This window comes from Camelus ferus, chromosome 14 (genome assembly GCF_009834535.1).
Source record: "Camelus ferus isolate YT-003-E chromosome 14, BCGSAC_Cfer_1.0, whole genome shotgun sequence".
NCBI lineage: Eukaryota > Metazoa > Chordata > Mammalia > Artiodactyla > Camelidae > Camelus > Camelus ferus.
This window is the reverse complement of record NC_045709.1, coordinates 16,687,866-16,708,358: the sequence shown is the minus strand read 5'-3', so window position 1 is coordinate 16,708,358 and position 20,493 is coordinate 16,687,866. Positions and strand designations below refer to the sequence as shown.

The following is a 20,493-nucleotide window of genomic DNA, read 5'->3' as shown; positions in this document are numbered from 1 at the left end:
AAAGCCCTACCTTGAGGAATTTTTCCTGGAGATATTTGCAGACAGATATACAAACATATACAAGTTTTCATTTCGGCATATTTGTAATTGACAAAGATTGCAAACTACCTTAATACCCACCAATAGGGAACTTACAAATAAATTAAGGTACATTCATATAACGAAATACTATATGCAACCATTTAAAATACATATGCAGCTATAAGAAAGCTGACATAGAATATTGGTGATAGGCACCAGATAGCCCGTGGTTAAGGAGTATGTGCAGAAGAGAAGTTGAAGGCAGGGAGTGAATTTATGGCAAAGGAAGGAAAATATTGGGGAGTGGAATGAGCACTGGGTGGGGACCTCAGGGTTTGGATTTTACTCTCAGATTGGCACCTGTCTTCCCCAGAACCAGGTCAACCTAGATTTGTGCAGTGTATAACCTACCCAACTGTATGTGTCGGCTTTGCCCACAATCATCAAGCTGAAGATGCCAGAAATCTGCCTAATCTAGCCCTGCCCATGTTCATGGTCAAAAGGCCTGACACCCATGTGCCTGGGAAAATCAGTACTTGAAAAGGAAGACCATCCACGTGTGGGACAAAAATGTTTTTGAGGATTATACCAGATGGCAAAGCAAATGGCACGACACTTGAAGCGTCCCATTTTATCAAACTCCAGGCACAAGAAGTCAGTTAAGCATCACAAGCAATATCCACGCTCAGGTCCAAGTGCAGCGCAAGTTCATACACCTAGCACAGCAATAATAATTGGACTGATGTGCTGGTCCTCGGTCTTGTAACCCTTAAGCTAGGGACGGATATTTCAGTCATCAATCCCCTCCTGTTCAATGGTAGGACATCTTTAATGACCATATACAAGAAGTGAAGTCCAGCCTCACAGAAGGGGTGGGAAGCTTCAACAGCACACCCTGGGGGTCTGTGTCAGCCGTGCTTTGTTTGAAAGGGCAACGCAGGAAGGATCTCAGAGGCAACGGATTTGGCTCCTTGGGGATTTTGTTTTCTTTTTTGCACAGAGCCAGGCCCAACTATTAAACATTTCTCCTCAGCTCTGCAGAGAGGAAGACACACCGAGGAAATGGGAACTCTACAGAGGAATGTAGCACATCAAGGGAAGAGCCTCTCCAACTTAACATACAGACAATTTGCCTTGTGCGCAGAATCTGTGTGAGAGCAAATGAAGAGGAGGACTTCGCATCTGGTGAGGGCAGTACGGTTTCATGGATTACAGCATGTTCTTTTTTTCATGCAATGAAAAAACTACACTTCATGTCCCAGATGCCAGGGTTCTAATCTTGACTCTGCCAGGTACGAAGCTGTGTGAGCGTGGACACATTGCTTGAGATTCCCCCGTGTTAATTGGGTAACGATAGTACACCTTTTAGGGGCATTGTGAAGATTAAATGGGTTGATACACGTAAAATGCTGGGGACAGAGCATGGCACGTTCAGTGCGTGTTATCTATCATTCCATAGCGAGAATCTAAAAATATAGCTGATTATGACTACACTTAAAGGGTTGAATCTGATTAATTGCCATTCAAGAAACAGAATTCTCTGCAAGAAAAGCTAATTGCAGTACTCATCTGCAATTTACTTTAAAACACTTGAGCATATATGGCTGATGTTACATGTGTGTTATTTAGGTTAAGCTATAACCCAGGTGCTACTAGCATCTGATGAAGCATGCAAGGTCTGAGGCAGTCTAGCTGGCTTTCTAAAGAGGTATCCTGTACTCCAGAATCGGCTGTTACAAACCCTGCTAGTACCATCACTCCATCAACAATCTACAGTTAGCAGCCTGTGTCAAGAATGGGTTTCAATTGGTGAAAATTATTACTGTTGACTAGCATGCTTGGTGGAATTAAGGTGTATAAGAAATATGGATTGGCTCAAAGTATTCCAATGTAAAGATCCAGCTAAGACCTCTACCTGCACCTCTGGTGATAATGCCCTAGGCTAAGTCCCTAAGTTGTCCTAGACACGTGATCAGCATGGTTTGGTTGTGGTTTTGGGGGAGGGTGGTAGTCCATCCTCTTTTGACTCAAAACTTGCTTCTTTGGCCACCGTTATTTACCAAAAAGAAGCTAAGAGTTGTATACAACCAGCTTGATAATTTTAGTTCACTTTGACAGCCATGATTTTTAGAAGGTTCTGCTTACCTGATACAGGCTATAAGGATGAAAGAATCTGTTTTTGGGATCTGGATGTTTGCCTCAAGCCTCTTTTGAATCTTTTATGTAAGGCTGTGGTTGAAGCATATATTAAGGAAAGTGAAGACCTGGGACTTCTTGAAGCTTGTACACAAGTTACATGATCCCATTAATGTGTATGTGTGTGTGTGTGTGTGTGTCGGTGTGGGTGTGTTGATTGTTAATAAATGTCTACGTATATGACAGAATTTGGTCCTACAGTGGGTTATCAGTATGACTTGATTGCGAGGTTTTAGGGTGAGTGGTTGACCTTCTTTTGCCTCGAGAGTTCTTCTTTGGCTACCATTACCCGGCAAAAAGAAACTAAGAGTTGTGCAGGACCAATTTGACCACGTTTGTTCACTAATTAAGACAGCATGAGGCATGGAACCCACAGGACATTTAAGAAGATCAGCAAAAGTTGAAAGTTTGCTTGACCAAAGAGCCCACGACAAAGATGTTTCTTTTGCTCATATCTGGTATAGATATTCGATTCTAAGTAATTCACCAGTTTCTTGGCCAAAAAAAAAAAAATAGAAAAAACACACCAGAAATCTACTACACATTGTTTTCTTTATGCTATGAGTATAATTAAAAATATGAAAATACAGTTCTCATCCTGTAGTGTAGGTTCATTCACTTTAAATACATTTTTGTTATCTTCATAAAGTGAAATCAAAGACTAACACATTTTAAAAAATAATAAAAATAACCTTTAAGTATTTTTCTTTAAAATATTTTAATTACACCAAATAACACACATTGTAAAAATTCAAACAGAAGTCTGTTTTTATCTCCAACTCCTAATTCTACTTCCCTCCCTAGAGGTAATCACTATTAACAGTTTAGCATCTATTTCCCAAATTTTATATCTTCATATATATAATATATAATATAATTTATAACTTTTTACGTGTAGATATATAATATATATGTGCATATATTTGTATGTGTAAAATTACACGTTTCTACACATATGTACATATACATGCATATTGTACATCCATTAGATAATTATTTTCACAGAAATAGAATCATATTATATGCATCATTCAAAAGCTTATTTTGCTCACTTAACAGTAAGTCTTGGAGATCTTCAAATGAACAAACAAGAAAGCTACTAGCTTAACCCAATGGAATCTAGGGGATTATTTGGTCAAAAGTATGGTACCAGGGAGGCCAGCCAGACCAAAGAATGCAGTCAGAAGCATGCCTGTGCTTTTCTGGGTGGGTCCCTTGCCAGATCTGTCCCTCACGTTCCTCTCCAATAGTTTTACACCCTGGGGAGTATGGTAGAACAGGTGGATGAAAGGGTAACGACACAAACTCAGAAAAGAAAAGATTAATCAAGCAGAATTCAATTCCTTGACTGGCTGCAGGTGCCAGACTACCCCTCTAGCATGCACACAGCTATCTGAAGTATGCCTGCCTTTTTTTTTTTTTTAAACCCCATTTTAAGCAGAAAATAAATACCACCTTCTACCGTTGAGTTTCTCTGACTTGTGGTGATGGAAATGTCATACTTTCAGTGTCGGCTACTGAGTTGCTTCGGTGCACGTGCACGCGGAGCATAAGCAAGCAGCCACCTGTAGGAGTCTGCAGGGGTCCTGCAGACAGGCCAGGCAGGAGCAGATGTGCGCAACGAGGGCTCTGTGACTTCCCAGAGTCTCTGAGGTCACAGAACCCATTTTCAAGTTGCAACTTGTGGTTCTCAGGTTCTCAGGATGCTATATGTGCCTCCAACACAATTTCAGTAGCAGACCTTCCAGGTAATGTTGAAAACCAAACAAACCCAAGTTTATGTTGTGCTTTAAAAACAAACTCTCCACAGACCCCTTTTCTTGCATTTAATATTCCTAAACAGGTAAAATTATCACATAACTTCTATCATATAATGTCAGGTAATTCATGTATTTAATCCCTTTTCTTTTTCTGGGGAAAAATGCTACTTTTCATTATAAAATTATAAATTTTCACTTTGATGTTAGTATTGTTGAAAATGGGAAGTTTCGTGAAGCCATTATGTTTTCACATGAAGGCAATCTACCACCCCCATCTCTGATACATTCTTATTTTGAAGCAAATCAGGGTAATTGGCTCTGCTACTTGGATTACTGACCCCAATGTTTTAAACTTTCTTTATCTAAAAAGATTACATAAGAAAAGCCTGCCAGCACATCTGCAGCAGGAGGGCTCTGAAAACCCGAGGAGCAATGACAGCTGAACATGGAATTCAAACGATAAGAACTTAATTCCACATCAGGTACAGTTTAAAAATGTCAACACTGCCTCATCTAGGTGATGCTCCACTGTACACATAGGATTTCTATTCCAATACTTATAAACTTCCAAAAGTTATAAGCTTCTGGTTTACATTATCTAGGAAAAAAAGAGAGAAGTAGGGGGAACCAATCTTGTCAGCAGAAAGTCGACCGTGCATTGGGAAGTCATATTGAAAATGGAGAAAAAATCATGTGGTGCAAAAATAACTGTTCACGACTGCGGGCTCAGAAGGATACAAGCAACAGAGAGAAAACAACAACAACAACAACAAAAAAAAACAAAGGAATCTCCATTACATCAACATCTTTCCTGCAAGTCTGAGGCTCTCCAGAGCTGGCTTGTGGTTTCTGTTGCCAAGGAATGGAACCTTCTTTGGCACTCTCATACTAGGGAAGGTATGTGAAGTTCTGGCATTCAGAAGCTGAGACTGGAGAAAGTCAACAGGGGGGCAGATGCCAATTTCATGCCAATTGAAGACAATTCTGCAAGAAGGGATTTGCCTCTTGGAAACTGACACCAGTAGGCTTCAAGACTGTCTACCCTAAGTCTGTGCTTATCTTTTCCTTTCACTCCTACCCATTACGAACCCTTGACCTTATTATACTGGTTTACATTTTCAATGGTGTTATCTTTAATTCTGGGCAGAGAAATCCTGGACTCCTGTGTATAACCCTTAGCACAAAGGCCCTCTTTAATTATGATGCTAATGGCAACAACAATGAAGCTGCATTTTGGAGGAACAAAGCCCCTGGTCCCATGGCTGGTCTGGCTGAGCCCTTTCTAAACTGGATTTCTTCCGCTGTTTTGAAGATTATGTCACCTGCCGTTGCCTCGCTCAATTTGGATATAGCCTAGAGTTTTGACTTTTATTCAGGGTTATTATCAAAATTGGACTATGCAATTTTTTTTTGATGCATATGCATTTTAATGCAATGAACTTTCTAAAAAAATCTGATCTCTTTTAAAGTTCACTTAGAAATTTCAGAACAAAAGCAGACCTAAAGTAATTCTGAGATTATCATGACCATCATCATTTCACAACCTTGCAAACCAAAAACACATTCCTCACTTTTTTGCTCATATCTGACTGCTTTCTAACAAGAGTTTGACACGATTTAATCGAAACCAACTTCAAAACCAAACTTACAGGCATACTTATCTAAAAGGCTCAGGCATCCTAAGATCCCGAACTGGTTTCTCATTTTGCTGTGACGCGTGGGTGGCCATGAGCATTCCTGGCAGCTATAAGGCATTTGCTAATGTATTTGGCTTTTAAAGTTGTTAATCATACTTATCAACACAGGCAAGCGGTACTGGCCACAAAAGATTAGCTACTCTACTCTAATGCTCCCAATAATCCCAACACGGGAGCGCCAGCACTGAGTGATAGCTGCCTCAGCCAGCTCTGACCTTCAGTGACTTCAGAACTTATTAAAACCCTTAGCTTTTAATAAATCCCCAGATTTTCTTTTCTATCATCTTACACACACACACACACACACACACACACACACACACACACATCTTCCCTTCGCTTCTAATGGTAGCTAAGACCAAACATTCTCAGTGCTGTATACTGATTTTTTTTTAAAAATAGGATACGTTTTAAAATACCACACATATTGTGAGTTTTAAGGTGGCTTTCACTGTTACGAGATTCAGGTGCTACTGATCTATGAAAAAATGTGTACAGCAATCAGGAAAGAGGATGGTTTCCAGGGAAACTAAACCTTGTTTCAATCCTTTGGAAGCATTATATTCTAACTATAGTTTTTCTCCTAAGACACACAAAAGATTGTTTATTTAGAGAATAAGAAAATGCTTCACTCAACTCAGAAGTGAGTGCATCAGAGAACGCAGGACTAGCATGGTATGGGGGAAAACCTGGGCACCTAGAGCTGAGCCAGCTAGTCTCTGATTGGTGGAATCCTGCTGTCACTTAAGGACGCTTCCTTCAAAGACCGCGTGCTTCATCAGCCAGCATATTTGTGCTCAAGTGCTCAAGCTGGAAGGATGGCCTTTGTCCTTCCTAGCCCATCTTCATGCCAGAAGGTTAATATCAGCTTAACTTCTACGAAACCAAACCAAACCAGTAAAGGTTCATCTCCTATTTCAATCCTCAGCCAACTCTCTACACAGTAACCTCTAGTTAACTTCTGACCATTCACTTTGTACTATATCAGGATTTTTTTTTTTTAAATATACCAAACCTGGTGACACTCTGTTCTGACCATGGAAAAGTCAGAGTTGGGAGCCATTATACTTGGACATAATAATCATCGTATTTGAGGTGAGTTTCATCACTTGGAGATGCGGCTACTTCATGGGTTAGATACAACTGGAAAACTATAGGAATGGAAGGCTACACGAAATGGAGAATATCTCACTTTCTAGGGATCTTCAAAGGCATGTAGAGTATCATTTTCCTAAAGTCTTTATTAATGCAGGCTAATCTAAAAACAGAGATGGAACGAGACAGCTTCTTGGGATGAAGGACATGGTTGGTTGTATTTGACTATATTCTATCCATCATTGCCCACAGGATGTGAGGTTTGAAAAGACAAAACCCCATCTCCCCAGCTCACTGTTTTTGGTGACATGTGCAAAGTACTGACAGAGCATCAGGGGAGGGGAGGGCCAACTGGAGACTCCCCACTCTCAGGACTTCAGAGCCTCCTCCTTCCTATCGACATGGCCCCCTCACATGCCCTCTCCAGCCAGCCTGCTCCTGCCACATGTGCCACTTGTCAGACTGGGCTATGGGGGTGGGGTGGGGGCAAGACCACTTATTCTCTGGCCAGGAAGCTAGTGTGGCTGCTGAGAGAGTATGGTGATACTTGTGAGGGGTGGTGGGCCACAGAGCCATCCAAGTCACAGAGAAACCTGTCCCTCAGGGTTTCTCCACTTGCCATTGTGCTGGGTGACTGCATGGTCATTGAATGGCTCTTCCAAAACAAGCAGATTCAAGAGGAAACCTCAGAGAGAGAGAGAGTGAGAGAGAGGGCAGTGCAGCCCCTGCTGGGAAGAATGCTGCTGAGCCCAAAATAAGAAACACTTTCATTAAAAATGTTTTCACAAATTTATAAGCTTTTGCACAGCAAAGGAAACCATAAACAAAATGAAAAGACAGCATACAAATTGGGAGAAAATATTTGCAAATGATGTTATCAATAAGGGTTTAATTTCCAAAATATACAATCAGCTTATACAACTCAATAAAACAAACAAACAAAAAACAAATAACCCAATAAAAAAAAATGGACGGAAGACCTAAACAGACATTTCTCCAAAGAATACATCCAGATGGCCAACAGGCACATGAAAAGATGCTCAAAATCAAAACCACAATGAGGTATCACCTCACACTAGTCAGAATGGCCAACATTAAAATGTTTACAAATAATAAATGCTGGAGAGGGTGTGGAGAAAAGGGAACCCTCCTACACTGTTGGTGGAATATAAATTGGTGCAGCCACTATGGAGAATAGTGTGGAGGTTCCTTTAAAAACTAAAAATAGACTTTCCATATGATCCAGCAATCCCACTCCTGGGCATATATCTGGAGGAAGCTCTAACTTGAAAAGATACATGCACCCCAGTGTTCATAGCAGCACTTTTTACAATAGCCAAGACATAGAAGCAATCTAAATGTCCACTGAAGATGAGCGGATAAAGAAGATGTGGTATATATACACAATGGAATACTACTTAGCTGTAAACAAGAATAAAACAATGACATTTGCAGCAACTAAGTGAGGTAAGTCAGACAGAGAAAGATAAATATCATATGATATCACTTATATGTGGAATCAAAAAGATATTACAAATGAACTCATTTACAAAACAGAAACAGACTCACAGACATAGAAAACAATCTTATGGTTACCAAAAGGGGAATGGGGGAGGGATAAATGAGGAGAACAGGATTAACAGATAAACACTACTACAGATAAAAAAACCAGATAAACAACAAGGATTTACTGTACAGCACAGGGAACTATATTCAATATCTTGTAATAACCTATAATGGGAAAGAATCTGAAAAAGAATATATATACACATATATGTATAAATAAAACACTTTGCTGTACACCTGAAACTAGCACAATATTGTAAATCACCTGTATTTCAATTAAAAAATCTCAAAATTAAGCTTAACATTAATTTTTTAAATGCAGCTTTATTGAAAAATTACTAGCCCAGGAACTATACTGGGGCCAAAGATCAACAAGACACAGTTCTTTCCATTTGGAAGCTCTCAGGCTAGCAAGGCAGGTAAATCAAAGAAGTGATTATGTCTAAAAAGAAAGACAAAGGATACTAACATTTCCTGGGTGACTACTTAAAGGCAAATCTTGGAGCAGGCTATATTATACACACACAACTTCATTGTATCCTCATTTTACAGATGAGGAAACAAGCTCAGATTTAAGTGATGTCAAAGGTTACACAGAAATCACCAACTCTATTCAAATCTAGTTCTCTCTCCAAAACATGTAATTCCAAAACTCGTGCTATTCCTACACTGTGATGCCTGTTTCACTCTGCTTGTCTGACTCACAGCAACCTGCTTATCCTCGCTGCTAAGTTAAACACTATAAGAAATGCTGCCAACGCCTTATCACAGCAGGGGTACTATATAAACTCAAGTTGGCATTATGGTAACATATCTACTTATCTTTCATTCAGTTGCCTGTGAAGAGCAGACAGCAATTTCTTCTATCTGACCATATATCTGACCAATCTCAGCTTTGAGATTTTGATATTAAAAAGACAGAGAAGGACACTTGGTGATAAATACATAGTAGGGCACATCATTCTAAGCTTGGTTGTGCTGAACAATACGGCAGTGAGAAAACTGAGAATACCTGTGAGATGAGTTCTTTAAAGAGAAAACCTTAAGGTAAACATAGAGCTTGAATGACTCTAAAAATAAGAGTATTGGAAATACAGAGAGTAGATTCCTTTCTTAATTTTGAAAATATAACATACATATATTTATCAGACTTATTGTATACAGAGTACTATGTACAATGAGGGGCTGGATATAAAAATAATTAAAAGAAACTTCAAAATAACTTTCCACGGAGTGAGGGAGATAATCACCATGGGTACATCATGGTTCATGGGGGTGACTGCAGAGTAGGGAAGCGGGTAAGAGGCTAGGATGAAAATGAACAGCTGCAAGGTTCCAGGTTGAAATACCGATGGGCAGAGGGACCATTTTAAAATACGTTCCTACAGCACCTTAGCAAAAAGTCACAATCAGACCTGATCCCTGCTTTAATTTTTTTCCTCCAGAGCATCTTCAATTTCCTCCATGACGTTTGCTCATTTTCTTGGCCTCAAGTCCACCTCTCCTCTGAATAAAAGCTTTCTGGGCCAGGGATTTTCTTCTGTTTTGTACACTGACACATCTTCAGTAGCTAAAGCAGTGCCTAGTACATAGGCTCTCAGATGTAAACCAAATGAATGAATGAGCCACATATTGACGAACACACATGAAAACTGGATGACGAAGTTAATTTAATGGATAGCAAACTTTTTAAAATAATGAAAGAATGAGTTTTCTCAGGGTCATGAAACATATCCATCTGATATTCAGGGGGAAAAAAATCTGTAATTTTTTTTTATTATTTTAAGTTCCAGACTGTGAGTATTAGTTGGTTCTAGAAAATGAGTATTAGTCACAAGGGTGAAGATGATCTCTTATAAAAATTAATGTATTTAATATACAATATCTCTAGAAAACAGATGACTGAAAGCTACCCATGTTCTGATTCCAACAGAAACAGCATTTCTGTGAGCACTCATCACTCTTATCTGCATGTGGGATGTCCTCCCACCAAACTGTGAACTCCTTGAGAGCAGATTTATTCATTTTTTATTTTCTTGCATCATCTCAAATGTGTTTGATGCTAGAAGGCATTCATTAGGTTCACTTGAATTAATTCCTATTATAAATTACATAAATGACAAATTATGCTTAATTTAAAAAACTTACAAGCATTTATAAATGAGGCTATTATATAATTAGCAGATATAGAACATTTCCAGAAGTACTTTCTGCTGCCTTTCCCCAGAGCATATTTAATGTCCATTTCTATTGGGTTTCACTTTCTTTTTCTTCCTAGTTCTCTATGGTAGGGATGAAGAGGGAATAAGATAAATGTGCCAGCTATATATCATATATATGGTAAAGCCTTAAAAATTCTCAGCCATTTGAGATTTTAGCAACCAGCAAAATGTTCCAAGATTCCTCTTTGGTAATGAATAATGTCACAGAGAGAAGGCATCAGTAACCTGAAGAAATGGGGCCCAAGTCTAACTTCTATAATTCTTATTTGTTCCCAGGTTGACTCTTAAGATTGAATTAATTTTATGTTGATCACTGGTCTGTGTAAAGCACTGATAAATGATTGGTAAATACAATGACTTTTAAAGAGAAAGAAGGGTTAGGAATCAATTTTCTATTTTGGGATTATTACAGAATTTCATTTTGGAAAACAGACCACAGGTTAATTTAGTTAAGATCTGATAGGCAACTAGAAAAACTTTGGTGAAAGTCATCCAACTTGTCCCAGATTACCCGGCTTTTATTGGCAGTTCTGAGAGTCTGGAGAAAGATGTTAAAAGAGTTATCTGAGGACAGTGCAGACAGTGCACTGCGGGGCTGATACACAGACTTAACCTTGGTTCTTCAAGGACAGTGGTTTTTTTTTTTGTTGCTTTGCTTATGGGCCTTTCCCATATTATTGATGCTGTCACATAACTGAATTTTGGATAAGTGAAGTATCATTGTATTATGAATTTAGAGATATTAAACACCTAGCATTTTCATTTCCTCAAGCGTAAGTATCTTTGATTTATTTTTACTGTTTTATAAGATACTGCCTTGTGTTCTTCTCTTAAATCTCTTCCTTAATTAAAATAAAATCCCTTCATATCAGTATGTGTCTTCCTTCTGGACTCATTTTGTCAAGATAATTTATATTTGCAAATATTTAGATCTGCAGTTTAGTCTTATTTCTTCCTTTTATCTTTCTATGACTAATGGTAATGTTTGATTACAAATTTAGAAAACGACATAACTAAAGAAACACTTGCTCCCCATCACCTGTCCAAGTTCCAAACAACTTACTCTTAGAGATAAATTTTACTTGTGTTCTTTCGTTCTTTTAAAAATAAATTGTTCTTTCAACCTAACTAATCACTCCAATTCCTTCACTTTTGCCTCATAAAAGTACAGAAAGTCTTTAGTAAAAGGCCACTGCTAGGCTGTTGCCAAAAGTGTTAGGATATCTGGACAGTAGTTTTCAAATTTAATTCCATCATCCAATTAAAAGAATTTAGTAAACAATCGGGCAATATGTGTAAATGTAATATTCAGTCCAATTCAGGCAATGTTTAGAGAAAAAATCGTTTAATGTGACTCATACTATAAAACATACTACCTTTCAGCCAATTAAAAATAGTAATTCCTAACCATTTTTAGGCTTTCAAGAATCTTTCCAAAGCTCTCCCCACTTAAATACATGGCATGTATATATATATTTTTTCTTATAATTTAAGTTTTAAAGAGATAAGAGGTCACTAGATTAAGAAACCCAGACCCAAAGAATATTAAACAAAAACAAAGTTGGCTTTTTCAGCAAAGAAAACTCCATTTCACTTTAATAGTCCCACAAAATGCCTTGGTGACCACTTGCTTTTAGTCAATGTCACCCACAACCTGTAAGCTTTGCTCAAGCCTCTGATGTGAAGTCCCAAGTTGCCCCTCAGCAGATAGCTACCCGTAAAGTCATCCTCTTTAAAGTTTCATCCCCAGCCCTTTCTGCCCTAGTTCAAGGTCTGTCTTGCAGTGATGGACTCATAATCTCATTGTCCTCATACATAGCTCAGAATATGATCCTAGGGGTTTCAACTCTATACAGACTTAAACATAGGGCTAATTTGTTCCAGAACTACATTCCATGTCAGTATCTTAAAAATATTTTGCAAGTTTAATCCAGAAGGCAGAATGGAAGCCCCTTTGGGATGCAATGAAGCTAGCCTAATTCTTAGGGAGACGAGACAGTCATGACTGTATATTAGGAGCTGGTGATTCCATTCCCCAAGTCAACTCTCTCACCAGCTTAGTTGCTTGATGTAGGGCAAAGCATTTCATTTAAATTCAAGATAAGGTTTACATTATTCAGGGCCTTAAAATCGCTTTACTTTGGAGATGACTGTGGAGAGGCAGCAAGAAGGGAGGTCAGGTGCAGGCTGCAAACAGAGATACAAAGGACAAAATGCGGCATACTTCCCGAACCCCCAGTTTTACCCAGGACAAGCACCACAAGGAACAGCTAACGATTCAAGAATCTTTACTAAGTGCCACAAGCTGTGCTGGGACTACAGCTAAAGTGATGATGAGAAACCTGCAAAATACACTATTAACTGCCCAGGAGCAGAAATGGATCCTTTACAAGTTAACTTAAGATAACAAATTGAATGTGTGATGGAACACACCTCAGGTAATAAAACTGAACACCACAGAGGAGTTTTTTTTTTTTTTTTTTTAATTCTGTTAGGTGTGGGTGGGGAGGGGAGTTATAAATAGAAGATAGATTTGACTTGGGTTTGTAAGGATATGAAGAATTTCGCCAGGTGGGGACGTGGTAGAAGGGAAGAGTTATCTCAGGTGAAGGGAACGTCAGAGCGAGGCCGCCCGGCGTGAAGCGAATGCGGAGCACCCACGGAAAATCACTGAAGGCTGGAGAGAACCCTGGGGGATTTTGGTCTTTGGAGAAGGCTGTGGTTGCCTCTGGACAACATTACTTCCCAGGTCTTTATAGAGACATATATTTCCAACTCTCTTGAAATGAAACACCTAAACAATGAAACTACTAAAATACCAGAGATTTCAAATTCTTGATATAAATTATTGCTTAAAAAGGGACTAAGAGTATAGTTAATTTACAGTTATTATTTGACGCTAAAATTCAGCTGCTTTTATAAAAGAGAGACTAAATGGACAAAGAAACTCGTTCCAGTTGACAGCAGGCAACAATGGACAACTTGATAATTCCCTGTGGTTAAATCAACCAAGAGTTTGATTTCACCATTGTTCTTATTTTCCACACCTTCAAACACACTATTACACTATGAAATTAAACATCCGACGAAGAACATGTTTTGGGGATTGCCTCATGCCTGTAGGTCACACAAGTTTTATACATTTGAATACATGACTTCTGCAGTTCCACTACATGTCCACTAGAGGCCTGTGAAGAGCTTCTTTCCCCCACCAGTCTCATAACCAAAAAAGGCCAAAATGGACACATTTACTGATCAAATATCAAATTGATTGCAAAGATCGAGTTGATAGATAACCTCACAATAAGCACCTTAATTGTGGATAAAATAAACAAAATGTAACCCTCTTTCAAAACTCCAGGATCCTGAATTATGAAGCTTACGAAACTCCTCATTCATAACTGGAAACACTAAGTTAAAAGAGGTAGGGTTTGGAAGGCTCTGGCCACGGTTCCAGAAGGCCACCAGGCTCTGGTCGGCTTTGACAAGGTGACAGCAGGCACCGAGTGGCAAAGCAGTAGTTAGAACAACCGCCAGTGTCCTGTAGGGGCCTCAGGGGAAAGGGGGCTTCCAGATCTTCAAGTGCACATCACAGAGGCAAGGCATGCGAGAGGCAGAGGGGAGGTTCCTGGGTGGGAAAGCAGGAAAGCGTCTGGGGAAGTAAACAAAGTCATAATTGAAGACAGCTGGGCCAGGCAGGGGCTTCCTACGCAGCAAACAGGGCAAGACAGATGAGCAATGGTGAGAACTCTGGGAGACACAGAGTGAAAGAGAGCCTCGGTTTCAGGGGTGAGAGGGTGACTTCAAGCGAAACACGAAGCACGTGCAGTAGGAGAAGCCGGCAGCAGGGCTGAGCCCGTGCGGCCAGTGACTGGGCGAGCCGAGATGCCTCCATTCACTCTCTCCTCAAACTCAAAACTGGGCTTCACGTCACACGTCAAAAGACACAAACAAAAACCCTTCACAATGCACGTCAACCACACCACACACACATGAGCACACACACACACACAACTTCTATTTACAGAAATGGCCTGTTTTTCACTAGGTTTGGTTAATTAGCAATCAGAAAAGAGTTGTACAGGGTTTGAAGAAAGAAGCCTTTGTTCGGAAAAACCTGTGAAAATACTACCTCGGCAGCTTGTAACTTTCCCTGCAGATCGCCCTGGCCCCGCGGACAGGCCCAGGTGCCAGAGGCCTCTCTGATCCCACACAGAGCTCACATTCAAAGGCAGCGCTCTTTGTTGTCCCCGAGGAGTTAAGCCCTAATGGCTTTACAATCTGCAGGCTTTTCTGGAGAGCAGCCTGGCGGTTGTCACCGGCTGCCAGAAACAGAGCAGAGACAAGGCTTGGTGAATCCCACAGCTGTTGTGGTTGCTCCGGCTGCCCTGCCCGTTGGAGGGAAGAGCAGTTGCCTGGGGCATTTCAAAGATGTGCAAAAGAACACAGGGAGACTATGAATCATGGAGGTGAAATCTGCAATTACTGTGAGCAGATGGTCAGTCCCCATGGTGGAGGAAGGACTTCGGAGCAATGGTTCTTCAGTGAAGACCATGGCAAATGGCAATTCAGGGAGTCTTCACGTTCCCAAATAAATCCTTGGTGGGAAAAATATTCAACTATAATGTAATATCATCATCTGCTGCTAGTTAGCGTTGTATTAACTACAACGTTGTTCACAGTCCTGACTTCTAAACCTCAGCAAGCACGACCTGGACAGGAATAAGCCAGCAGCATCTTACCTTCGTGAAAAAGAAAGATAGGGATGTCACTTCTCTTAGAAATACAGTAACTACTCATCCTAGTCCACGGGGTTTCGGAAGGTGCCTGCCTGGACCCTGCCTCCAGCACTATGCCCAGCGCTTAATCCTGAAAATCTTCATCTTAAACCGAGATACTTGGATGGTGGGACAGTGCTGAATGATTCTGAGAGAGATTTCATGATCTTTCGCAAGCTATACCCACTTTTTCCCCCCATCATCCTTCCGGCCAAAGGCTGCTTTTGGATACGTGGTATTCCCTTTTGCTGAAATCTCAGCCTATTTCCTGTTATCCTCATGTTGATTCATCTGAGAATCACATTGTCTCTTCTAAAACGTTGTTTATTTAGTCCATTATGACGCCCAAGGTCAGTTTTTAATGATTTCTTTCTTCAGTTCAAGCCAAGAACTCTTAATTTTAACTCCAATATGCAAAAGTACCAGCTAGACACTGTGGAGGAGACAAGGACCACAACTGTAGGATGCTAAAAATCTGAAGAAGGAAACAAACACTTGGGAGAGAATTCTAATACCTGAGAAAAACTAAGACAGAGGTGTAAACAGAATGCTGTGGGCATACATAGAAGAGAGAAAATAATTCTGAATTCCTACTGTAGAGATTGGAACATTAGTTTCAAAGGAGATAAAATTTATGATGGCCATGTACAGGGTGATCTATCATTCTGATTTTAAAACTGGAAGTCTTGAGACCCATGAAATTCTTTAGTTGAACACCCGAATGGTAAAGGACAATGAGAACTTAGAATTCATCTCAAGGGTGAGACGCGGTGAGGGGCCGTAGGCTGCGAGCAGTAGTGAGTGGGCTGGCTGGACGCTGGAGCTGCTGGCTCAGCAACCACTCATGCATAAGGCCCTGGGGAAGGGGGCGAGGTCCCATCAGGCAGGTCAGCAGGCTCTAGCCTTGTGCTGTGCATCTCCTGTGTGTGACACGTTGCACAAGGCACTGCAGAGACAAGGCTAGGGGCCTGGCACACAGTGGTGGCTGAGTGGCTCTGTCTAAACTAGGCGCGTGCCCCTCAGCGGTACAGTCAGAGGACTCCCAGGACGTACACGTGCTGACTTACCCAGGCCAGCGTCGCTGCCCTGTCGGCATACGCGTTTTGGAAGCCTTGCATGATGAGTAAGGGACTGGAGGAGGAGCAGATTCTGGGAGAGGAGAAGTGGTGTTCTGGGCTCTGAGCATCACCTTGAGTTGAAGGTATCTAGTTAAAAACTTACAGTCTGCTCTCACATTTATTAACTCATTTTTGAGCTCTATACAGACCCACGAGGTGGGAAACTGAAAGTTTAGAGAATGGCCTTGGTCGCACGGCGAGAAGTAGCCAAGCTGCGATTCCAACTGCAGGTCGCTCCTTGTGACTCCAGAACAGTGGCATTTCTCTTTTTGAGATGATTGAGTTTTATCTGAAACTTCGAGGAGTTTAACAACCTAATGATTCAGTGTCACCTTAGTGAGTATACTCTGTTCAATCATCTAGATTGCTGGTTCATATATCAAATCTCATAGATTCCAGGACAGATAAAAAGGCAATCACTCAGTTTATAACCAGTGGTCTCCTCTCTTTTCCTCCAGAATCTTGCAGTCATACTCTGGAAACCTCAGCAATGTATATCAAGCACTGCTTAACCTGCAAGGCATTGTTTAAGGCATTGCAGATGAGCCAAAGACATGTAGGACCACAGTTATACACACAGGTTTCTTTAAATTATGTCTGCATAGAAGTATTTGCTGAGCTGTTTGTCTCTGAATAGATCCCCCTTAACCTCTTGGCTTGGGCCCCTGCTGAAGTAGTAATTCCATCAAGCAGAAGCTGAACGTCTACCCTCAAGATGGAGCACTTTGATTGTTACCTGCTTTTTTTGGTTTAAAATGATTTTTTCTGTCCTTTTGTCTTCAAGGGGCTTTGAGTTTTGTTTTTTTCCGAGAAGATGCTGTTGAGGATACAGGAACCAGCCTCAGTTATTTTCAAAGGTACCCGCCAGCCTTCCTCTCTCTACAGCTCCGGCTTCACAACTGTCTTCCCTCTTCCGTTCACTGGTTCCCCCAAATGCTCCAGAAACTCAGGCTCTTGGCACTTTCACCACTGGCTGCGGGGCTCTCATCAGTCAAATGGGACTGCTTGCTATTCACCCACCTTACAAGATCTTGGAGAAAATTAACTATGAAGCTTGAGGGAATTGGAAGTGAAATAATAAGGCCAGTTTCTTATAACTTGTTTTTTAAGGAAAACTAAAATACTGTGATACTAGCCTTCTGTCTCCAAGAAATTAAGCTCTCTTTGGCCTAAAGCAAGTCACTTAATCTGATTTATCAGTTCCTGTGTGTAACGCGAAGACAGTAATCCTTACCTAGCTCACTGGGATTGCCCAGTTTAATTAATTATGACTGAAAATGGCATGACAAAATAATTGCTTTGTAAATGTACCATAAAAACAATTGCACACAATTTTAAGTGCTTTTCACCTCACAACCTACAACTCTGTTTGTGGTACCTTTATTCATTCTCTGATTCCTTCCCTATCCAATTCTTCTGCTACAAAAATTAAAAAAAAATCATTAATGGTAAACATGTACGTATTTTTCTGCATTGCTTGCTTCCCAAATTTTTAAGGATAGTAAGGATTGTCAAAGAAAGTGAGAAAAAGCTCAGAAAGCACCTGCCTTGTGATCTCTCTGAGTCATCAGCACAACAGTTCCCAAAGCAGAATCCTCAAATCAGCAGCATGGGCAACACTTGAGACCCACTTCCCAAAATGTGCCCAGAGCTGCCCTGGGGTACAGCAGTAAACTCACAAGGACACCCTGAAATATTTTAAAATTTCAAGGGACTCACAGCAACACTGGGCATCTGTCAGACACTGAGCAAACTACTGGTTCAAGGTAGCTGACAACTGTGACATGAGCTCTTCTCAACAGCGTTCTCTTTCACGATGCCATAGCTTTGTGAAGCTGGGTCTTTGACAGCTGCTATGATAAAAAGCAAGTTCCTTGCTGAAAATCAGTGTGGAATAGAAAATGTGGTGGTGACATCCAATCTCATTCTAAGTTTGAGAAACTGCCGTGTCTACCAGTGCACACATCCCATTATTAAGTAATTGTGGTTAATAACGAAATTTAAAAATTATTTTCTTTCAATTTAAGGGTATTTTAAAATATCTACTAAGTTGTTAGGACATAAGTGTTTTTTAAGTTGTTTGAATCTAAATACTTAATAAACGGAACTGTGAGGTATTTCTTTCCACCTAGGAATAGGATTGCCTAAGTCTGGCAGTCCAACCTATGAGCACAGCAAAAACATTACTGCGACTTTGAGAGAACCACAAACCAAGAAGATTTGGGAATCTCTAATGTGAGAACTTGCTATCAATGCAGATTCTTAGGTCTCAGCCTGGACTTACTGACCCGGAAACTCTGGGAGTGGGGGAACCATCTGTGGTTTAACCAGGCCTCCAGGTGACTCTAACGCACATTCAAGTATGAGGACCACCGCAGTAGTGTATACATACCCTGAAGGCGAACCTCTGTGTTTGGACATGTGGATGTTCAGCTTGTAAAGTCACAAGAGGCCAATCTCAGTTTGAATGAAAAAGTACAGAAATGGCCCAAGTGGGGCAAACAAAACAAAAACCAACCCAAACCAATGTATTTGCACAAACACACACATACATATATCTATATATCTGTCTAGCTTCCAGTCATTTTATAACTTTAAAATGATGAAAACTTACTGAATTTCAAAAAATCTATGCTTTATCTTTTCCCTGTGGCATTCTGGAGGGCACACAATGCCTTTTGACTTCTGAAAAACCGAATCATTCTATCACTGAGTGTTTCTGATTGTTGAGAACGAATCGCATCACCTTCCTCAGAAGACAAAACTTAACGGCTGGCCTGAAACTCATAACCCAAAGCTCTTAATGGGAATTTGATTTTCATTCTCCTCTACCTGAATACCCAGCAGGACACCCCTCACACATGGTGTTGGCATTTCCGTGAAGAGTAGGGAAGGGTTGGCGTGGAAGGCGCATGGCTGTTTGAGTGTCAGAGATTTTGAGTAAAATCTCCTTTGCTGAGGAGCAGATCTCAGTATTTCATCCCAGTTAATCCCATTAAGCCCTTGTACATATGCAGAGATTTCCCAATTTCTGAGTACTAAGGCAGAAGCTTTCTGCAACAGTCTTCCTTGGGAGCCCCCTTATTTCCTTAGCACGACGCCCGCGGAATGCCAAGCATGACAAGCAAGCCAGTCAGGAGAGCACAGAAGGGAATCCCTGTTAACGCGATTCCTCTCAGGAAACCTCTCAGTGGCTTCAGTGCTTGATTCTGAGCAGATAGAGCGCGTCCCCATCAACGAGCAACTGGGCCTCAATCCTCGAGGCCAGCGAGGCCGGAGCTGTGTTAACTCTCGGGCTCACAGTAGCTTCCCAGCAGATTTCTTCACTGTTCTTACCAACGCATTAATTTTTAGGAACTAATTCATGGTCATCTTCCAAGGTCAGCACAAATTTATTCACTTCTCGTGAACATTTCAGCCTCCTATTCAAAATTTAATTTTTTTGACCACTATCTTCTAACTGAAAGTCTTTCTTCCCTTGGATATACTCTAATTAAATCACCTTTCTATTTTCCTGCTTAGTTTTCTTTCTTCTCCCTCTTCTCATGCACGTGCTTCTCCTGTACGTATAACCGCTTCTCTTTTCCTCCCACACCAGGCTTTCCAATCTCATCCATACCAAGGAATTCAACTTTCTCCACTGGGTGATGATGTCCTCTCTGCACTCTGGACCTCTCCTGAAACTCCACCTTTGTCCTTTTTCCAAGTCCCAGATTTCCAACTACTACCTGACTATCAGATTCACCCGGACCCAAACTGAACTCATTATCTTTCCCAGGAACGAGATTTGTTCTCTTGACATACTCAGGATTCTTAACAGAACTGCCATTCATAGCTAACTAGATTGAAAAAAAAGAAAAGAGAGAAAATTATTTGAAGGCATCCTGTAATCCTTGTTTTCCCTTGGCCCTCACTTTCAATGAATCCATTAATTCATGAAACATCTGTATGTTGAGTACCTGTCAGTGCTGGAAACTGAAGACTTGGTTCTTCCCTTCTAAAAGGTAAACAAGTCTCATTTCCTAATGTCATATGCCTCC

The 20,493-nt window shown here is 40.6% G+C and overlaps 1 protein-coding gene across 1 annotated transcript in view; it reads right to left on the bottom strand.

The window, feature by feature from the left end:
* Positions 1 to 20,493, bottom strand: part of STARD13 (StAR related lipid transfer domain containing 13) — a 210,189-nt gene that overhangs the window by 96,473 nt on the left and 93,223 nt on the right.